Consider the following 8,302-nt stretch of genomic DNA (forward strand, 5'->3'; position numbering starts at 1 on the left):
CTAGAGCTGCTAGTCTAACCTCATCTTGCGCTCTTGGATGTGCATGCCGAGCATGTTGAGAAACACCAATCTTTGTTCCAAATCTGAGGTCACAGAAGCTGCATAAGAATGGCAGCTCTCCTTTTTGAGGTCTTCCATTACATTTCGCATAATGGCATGTAATATTCTGGTATTCAGCTTCTTTGTCACATTTTGAGCAGTGCATTTTAAGATAGAAGCCTTTGTGTTTGTTGGAGACATGTTTTCTCAGTTCTTTAAAAGTTCCCAATATGTCTCCACACAAGTCACATTTATATTTTTCGTTTGGGTATTTCCAATAAGTGACTTTTTTTGTGTTGTCACTTTTCTTTGTTATTACAACTTTGCTGACCTCATACACATTGGGAAGATTTTTAAAGTTTGTTGTACCAATGTCATTCTTGGCTGAGGAGGCCACAAACTTGATGGATTCACTGAGGGCTACTGTTGTGTCTTGTTCTGCTATGGAGGGTGAACTAAGGCCTATATCGTGATCTAAATCATTGTTGCTTGTTACATTGTTTGAAGTGGGTGCTGGTTTGTCAAATTTGGTGAGGAGGTTAATGATTTCTAGGAAAGACAGCACCTCCTTACGCCATCTTAATGGGGTTTTTAATTCTCCAGGAACTACCCCATCACTATCACGCTCGCTGCCATGATAGAACCCTGTTTGGCCTGTCTCTGTATACTTCTCTACACAGAGTCTAGCACTACAGAGGCAGTTACCGGCGGGACCACTGGGAGGTAAAGGACACTACAACTGAGAATAGGTTAAGAGAGTCATAGTTACTCCCGCCGTTTACCCGTGCTTCATTGAATGTCTTCACTTTGACATTCAGAGCACTGGGCAGAAATCACATCGCTTCAACACCCACCTTGGGCCTTTGCGATGCTTTGTTTGAATTAAACAGTTGGATTCTCCTGGTCCACACCAGTTCAAAGTCAGTTGCTAGACACCGGCTGAGGCAAAATGCCAGCCTGCACACCCGGGGAGGGGGCACGGAGAGAGGAGACCACCGCAGCTGGGGTGATCCACAGGAAGGGCCCGATTTGCATCCAGAGTTGCCGCCGCCCCGGAGTGCGGTGCCTCATCCTGTCACAGTGCGCATCCAGCCCGCTTCACACTCCAGCCGGACCGTTCCAGCCCTTAGAGCCAATCCTTATCACAAAGTTATGGATCTGATTTGCTAACTTCCCTTACCTACATTGTTCCAACATGCCAGAGGCTGTTCACCTTGGAAAACTGCTACAGATATGGATATGGCCCAGCGTGAGATTTACACCATCTCCCCAGGATTTTCAAGGACCAGCGAGAGCTCACCCGATGTCGCCGGAAAAGCAACGCTTTCCATGGCTCGGCCCCTCTCTCAGGGTGAACCCATTCCATGGCACCCTGCCCTTCACAGAGAAAAGAGAACTCTCCTCGGGCTCCTGCGGTTCTCAGCGCTGGTGACGGCCTGATATAGGCCCGACACTCCAGCACCATCTATTTTCAGGGCTAGTTGATTCGGCAGGTTAGTTTTTACAGACTCCTTAGCGGATTTTGACTTCCACGGCCCCCGTCCTGCTGCCTATATCAACCAACACCTTTTCTGGGGTCTGATGAGCATCGGCATTGGGTGCCTTAACCAGGCGTTCGGTTCATCTCAAAGTGGCTTTTCTGCTTATCAAAATTGGCCCACTGGGCACTCACATTATATGCCCAGCTACACGTCAGCTAACCGGGCTTCTTACCCATTTAAAGTTTAAGAATAATTTGAGATAATTTCGGCCCCTAGACGGCTAATCATTCACTTTACCAGATAAAAACTGGGGGCTCCGAGCGCCAGCTACCCTGAGGGAAACTTTGGAAGGAACCAGCTACTAGATGGTTTGATTAGTCTTTTATCCCTATACCCCGGTCAGATGACCGATTTGCACGTCAGGACCACTACGGACCTCCACCAGAGTTTCTTCTGACTTCGCCCTGCCTAGGCATAGTTCACCATCTTTTCGGTCCTTTCACGCATGCTCATGCCCCACTTCCCTGATGGAGCGAGTCAGACAGGCCGGTGGTGCGTATGCTGGCCCTCACCTTCATTGTGCCACAGGGTTTTGCTCGGCCCTCCAACTTGCGCACGTGTTAGGCTCCTTGGTCCATGTTTCAAGATGGGTCTGGTTGGTAAACGATATCACCACAGACCCGTGGCACCCGGCGTGGGCCTCCTCGCCCGTCAACACGATGCTGTCAGGGTGACCTGAACACAGTCCGCCCCAGTCAACAGTCGCACTGGGAGCATGGCGCCCGGGAGAGGGCACGGAGGTGGTCGAATCTCCCTCGGCCCAGCAGACAAGGCGAAGCTGCTGACAGGGGGGGCTGTAACACCCTCTACCGGATCGGAGGGCTACCTGCTACCCGAAGCCTTCCCAACCGACCCGGAGCCGGTCGCGGCACACCACTGCAGAGGAAATGCACCCTGCGGGCCGGGTGGGGCCTGGTGCCAGTCCCGCAGAGGGGATCCAGATCTCCTGGGCCACCGACCTTCCCACCGTGTTAAATCCTCCGGGCGGACTGCATGGACCCCACCCATTTACTTCTTGACGGTTTTACGCCCTCTTGAACTCTCTCTTCAAAGTTCTTTTCAACTTTCCCTTATGGTACTTGTTGGCTATCGGTCTCTCACCCGTGTTTAGCCTTAGATGGAGTTTACCCCCCACTCTGGGCTGCATTCCCAAGCAACCCGTCTCCGAGAAGACCCGATCCAGGTACATCAGGTGCGCTAATGGCATAACACCATCCACGGTGTGAGCCTCGATCAGAAGGGCTTGGGTCCCCTGAGCAATGCCAGGGAGTCAGACTTCTGTATGTCACATTTCCTGCACCCGGTGCCGGGTGGGGATTAGGGGGTGGGCTCTTTTCTCGCCCTTACTGGGGGAATCCTGGTTAGTTTCTTGTGCTCCGCTTAGTAATATGCTTAAATTCAGCGGGTTGTCACGTCTAATCTGAGGTCGTAGTCGGTAAAAACGTCAAAGCATCAAGGGGAGCAGGGGCCTGGCATCCCGGTAGTGTGCGCCCTTTTTCCCCAGATCAGATATGGAGGAGGTTCACCCTCCCTGGAAAGCGGGCCATGGAGGTGCGTGCCCGAGACACGTGCATGAGGGCAGCCAGTGGGACACCACAGACAGCCATGCGTGGCACGCAGCCAGGCACACCGGGATGGGCTTGTGGCAGACCGGTCGCTATCCCCCATCCCCACCGGAGGTATGGAGGCAATGCTAGGCACACCGGCGGCATACCTTTGTGACAGGACCACGTGAGGGACCCTGCCATGGGCGATCGAGGGCTGACCTTGTGGGAGGGCCGAAGGGATGCAGAGCTAACCCTGCGATGGCCCCAGCAGTATCTCGGGGAAGCCCCGGGGTGATAGAAGATCAAGTGACCCTCAGACAGGCTTAACCTGGGAGGAACCCAGGGCTGCAAAGGTCCGTTCGAAGTGTCGATGATTAATGTCTCCTGCAATTTACACTAATTTTTGTAGCAAGCTGCATTCTTCATCGACGTGCAAGCTGAGTGATTCACCGCCAAGAGTCACAGGCAACTTTTCTAAAATGTTTGCCCACCTGCGGGTGCAGGAGAGATGGGTGGAAGGCGATGCCGTCCGTCCACAGCCGGCGCGGCACAATGGCCCGGGTACCCCGTTCAAGGCTTACCCTCTGGGAGTCAGACTGCACCGTTGGGAGAAAAAAAGTGTTACCAGCTATTCAGCCCAGCAGTCTACCCCACCCACTCGTGGGAGCGAAGGGGGCTCCCGGAGTGACGGGAGCAAGCAATCCCACCGCTGTTGGTAACCATAAGGGATTGCGCGAGTCTTCATGCCCCTCCACCCGACCGCACGGGACTGGAACGAACCGGGTACCTGGCAAAGAGGGAGGGTCGCCCCGCCTGCACGTCAGCCGTCCGTTGCCGGGCGGCCCCAAGCCATGCTGGTGGGCTAGTGAATAGCCCACGCCACCCTTGCCCAGGTCAGAGGCGCCAGAAGGGAAGAGCCAGGCGGCACCCCATCCTGCACGCCTCCCATTGAGAGGAAAAGGGGTCCCCTCGCAGACCCACGGCTCGTTCTCTTCCAGGCCACGTGAGAAGGGCCGGTTCTCGGTCCCCTGAAGCCCGGTCGGGCCGAGACTCGGGAGGACCCAGGCAGCGACAGGGCCTTTCGAGGCGGGATGGTACCAGCCCCGGGAGGCACTGCCATTTGGTTTCCTCCCACTGTGGTAGTTGTGCCGGGTGAGCATGGGTTCCATCTAGGGAGGGCCTACTGCTGAGCCACCAAGGGCCGGGCCTATGCTCCTGAACCCAGCCACCAAGGGGAGGACTGCCGGAACCGATGGAGCCCGTCCCGGGCACTTTGCCATGCAACGGGCTGGAGGAGGGAGACCCGGGCAGTGGGTAGGTGTTGTCTGGGCCTGGCTCATCTGGTACTCAGCTGGGAACCGCCAGCCCAGGACCAGTTCCGGCATACCCTGTCCCCAGTAATCCGGAGCAAATTTACCCTTCTTTCTGGTAACCCACGCACACCCAGTGACGGAGGGGACCCAGGGCATAGAGGTGCCCGGCCTCCTGGAGTCCTGTCTGGGATCGGGGAGGTGGGGGAGCCCATATTGGGACTTCCAGGCTGGCCCGGCCAGCTGGTCATCCCATTCGAGAGGCTTTGGGGCTGTGCTTCCAAGGGGCTCATTAGAGCCCTTCACTATGTCTCGGGCATGGGGATGCAAGGGGGGCCCAAAGGAACTTTAGCCTGGGACCTGCCGGCACCTTGACATGCAGGCGAAACAGGGAGGCCTGCCCTAGCCGATGGATCCCTGTGACGGCCACCCAGACCCTTGGCAGGCCACAGGACATGGGCTCCCTCACCCCAGGACCTGCCAGAGCCCAAGCCCTGGAACAGGTCCTCGTTTCTGAACCCAGTCAGGCCAGGGAGGGGGATAGCCTCCCAGGGCACCAGGGACCCCTGTACCGGGCACACAGACCCTCGGCTGGCAGGAGGACGTGGGCTCCTGTTCCACAGATTTTTTTCATAACTCCGTGGAACTCCACCAAGTGCATTACGCCAACTTCACCATGGGTTACCAAAACTTCCACTAGGCAATGGAAAGGAGTTAACCAGCCATCCCCTCACTTGGCCCTGTCCCTGCTTCTGAAAGCAGCCTGGTCCCCGAGTTGGACAGTCCATGCAGGGTGGAAGCTCTTTGCTTGAAACAACAGATGAGGCTGGCCAAGCAGTCCATCCCTAAAAGGACCAGGAGTGCCCAATTGATCAAAGTACGGTTGGGGCCTCCCTTGGCAGGCAGCCCTGCATGGGTGATGCTGGCTTTGCATCCCTGCCTGCTCCTGGGGTGAGCAGGTTCAGAGGAAAGGACCATCGGGAAGGGCTGGGAGGCAGGCACGGACCCGCCCCCCCCCCCGGGCCCCAGCTGGCCCCAGCGGGAAGTCCTGTGCTCTGCATTCCCCTCTCTCAGAATTGCCAGACCTCACAGAGGCCTGACTGACCCTCTCCCTAGGAAGGAACTCCTGAACCCAGTCAAGCTAGGGGGGCTCCCGGGCATGACAGAATCATGTTTTGGGCCTTTGGCATAGCGGCAGGCCAGGGGATGGGGCCCAAGGCTAGAGCACCCACCCCGGGGTCTGTGGGGACCTACAAGCACCCAGCGGGCCCCTGGTCCCACCCGGGCTGACTGGCCCAGAGGCACAGAGGAAGCCTCCCAGGGCCACATTGGAAAGCATTGCATTCAACCAGATGGCCGAGGGGGAAGGCGTGACCAGATGGCCGGGCCTGAAGAACACCAATCTGCCTGCCCCAAGCCTTCGCGGGAGGGCTCGTGCCGGCCCATCGGAGGGCTCGGGGGGCTACAGATGGGGGTCCCCGATGGACCTCCAATCAGGGGTCCCACAGGCACCTTGACAGTTGGTTAAAGCAGGATGGAGGCCTGTCCTTGCCTGGCGGATCTCCGTCCTGGGACCATGGCGGAGCAGGGGGACAGAATACGGTCCCCTAAGCCCGGCAGTAGGTCTTGTGCTGGCATGTTCAGGTGAGGAATCCTCAAGGCCCATGTCCTGGGTGCCCTGCCATGCGGCAAGCCCGAGGACAGAGCCTGGGGTGGGATGGGCACCCTCTACCCCAGGGCCACCAAGGGCCCCTGCGGGTGCTTCTGAACCCAAACTGAACTGGGGAACGCCCGACAGGCCCCAACACATGGCAGAGTGGAGGACGGAGCCCAGTATAGGGAGCGCTTGTCGGGAGCTTTCGGGCCCGGACACCCAAGGAAAGACCTCCCGGGCTCAATGTAACTCGACCCAGGCACTTTGCCATGCGGTAGGCCGGGGACGGAGCCGCAGACAGGTGGGAGGTGGGGACCGGTCTCAGCTCATCTGGTACTCGGCTGAGTACCACCAGCCCGGGAGTGGTTCCAGCTACCCTGTCCCTGGTAATCCACAGGAAAGCTACCCTTCTTTCTGGTAACCCTTGTGCACCGAGTGATGGAGGGAACCCAGGGCACCGGGGCCTGACCCCCTGGAGCCCTGGCTGGGAGCGGGAAGGCGGGCGAGCCCTCATCGCCCTATTGGAAAGCATTGCGCACGACCAGATGGCCGAGGGGAAAGGCGCTAAGCATGGGCAGAAAATCCGTTACGCTCGTGGATTTTGCGGATTTTCGGTAAATTCGCAATCCGCGAACGCTCGCGAATTTACAGAAAATCCGCAAATTCGCACGCAGCGGATTTTTTTTTCTTGGTGATACAATTTTGCGGCGTGCGGTGTAAGTTCGCAATTGCGAACATGTAGGTGCGGCGGGCAGCAACAATCTCGCACTCGCGAAATTACAAAAATTGCAATTCTGCACAAGAAATCCACTAGCAAGCAGCATAGACCTTCTAAAAATGATGATTTTTATCAGAATAACTCCTCAGGTTGACATTTGCCTGCACTTTTTTGGATTTGAGGCCTTTTGACTTTCTTTGGATCACTTTTGGATTAGAAATCAACTTTCACAAGTAAGCTTGTTTGGGGCATTACAGTTGCTGTAATGCTGTTCTGCAGAAAAACGAGTTTTGCAAAAGTGAAAGCATTCAGCAGGTGCAAAAGTTCAAACTCATCATTAGTAACCATTCCCTGTAGTGCTTCCTGACTGGGGCCCCTCCAGAGTTCAGTTGCTAGTTGCAACAATTGTATGACCCTGCTCTGACCCTCACAGCAGGCTCATAGTATAGCTACAAGTAGGCCACAAAGGTCCTGGAAAAAAAAATTGCACTGCAACAGAAAGCAAATTACAGATAAGGAAGCAGGTGCCAGACTGGAATTTTAAAACAGTGACACATTAATAGATCAACCCCAAATTAATTCATGTCAGTTGAAGCAGGGCAGGTGTGCTTGCTTTTCCCCCCCATAATCTACAGTGATGATGAACCAGAGGGTGGCATTGATGTACCAGAGGGTGGCATGGGTGAAACAGAGGGTGGCAGGGGTGAAACAGAGGGTGCTGGGAACCTGTGATGATGAACCAGACGTAGAAACAACATAATCGCGACCGTTGCGAACCGACATGTAAGTTCGCAATTGCGAACTGGTACAAAACCCTCGCGAACTGGCAAAAATCCTTGCGAACACAAAAAAAAATCCGCAAATTTGCAAGAATTCGTGGATTGCGAGTTCGCAAATTCGCAAAATTCGCGAACGCCAGATTCGCCCATGCTTAAAAGGCGCAACCAGATGGCCAGGCCTGAAGGACGCCAATCTGTCCGCCCTGAGCTTTCACTGAGGGCTCCCTCCTGCCCATGCATGGATTGGGGCTGTGCATCCCGGGGGCTTGGAGACCCCAGCTGGGCTTCAGGCCAGGGGCTGAGAATGGGGGCCCCTAGTGGATCTCGACCCGGCCAATGCTCCTGAACCCAGCCAGGCTGGGGAAGGCCCACCCAAGTCCAGATCATGGGGCAGAGCCCGGGTGAGAACCGACAGCCCGGGAGCAGTTCTGGCATACCCTGTTCCTAGTAATCTGGAGGAAAGCTACCCTTCTTTCTACTAACCTGTGTATACGGAGTGACGGAGGGGACCCCGGGCATGGAGGCGCTACACCTCCTGGAGGCTGTTTGGGATCGGGGAGGCGGGCGAGCCCTCATCGGGACTTCCAGGCCGACCTAGCCATATGGTCACCCCATTAGAAAGCATTCAGTGCGACCAGATGGCCGAGGGGAAAGGTGCGACCAGATGGCTGGGCCTGAAGGACGCCAATCTGACCGCCCAAGCCTTCGCAGGCG

General features: G+C 56.2%; 2 pseudogenes; both read right to left on the reverse strand.

Moving 5' to 3' along the window:
- Positions 1–1,235: 1,235 nt before the first annotated feature.
- LOC147727056 (28S ribosomal RNA) lies at positions 1,236–2,986 on the reverse strand (annotated as a pseudogene).
- A 448-nt stretch (positions 2,987–3,434) lies between these two features.
- Positions 3,435–3,588, reverse strand: LOC147727057 (5.8S ribosomal RNA; annotated as a pseudogene).
- Positions 3,589–8,302: the final 4,714 nt, after the last annotated feature.

Source organism: Lissotriton vulgaris, chromosome 3_1, assembly GCF_964263255.1.
Source record: "Lissotriton vulgaris chromosome 3_1, aLisVul1.2, whole genome shotgun sequence".
NCBI lineage: Eukaryota > Metazoa > Chordata > Amphibia > Caudata > Salamandridae > Lissotriton > Lissotriton vulgaris.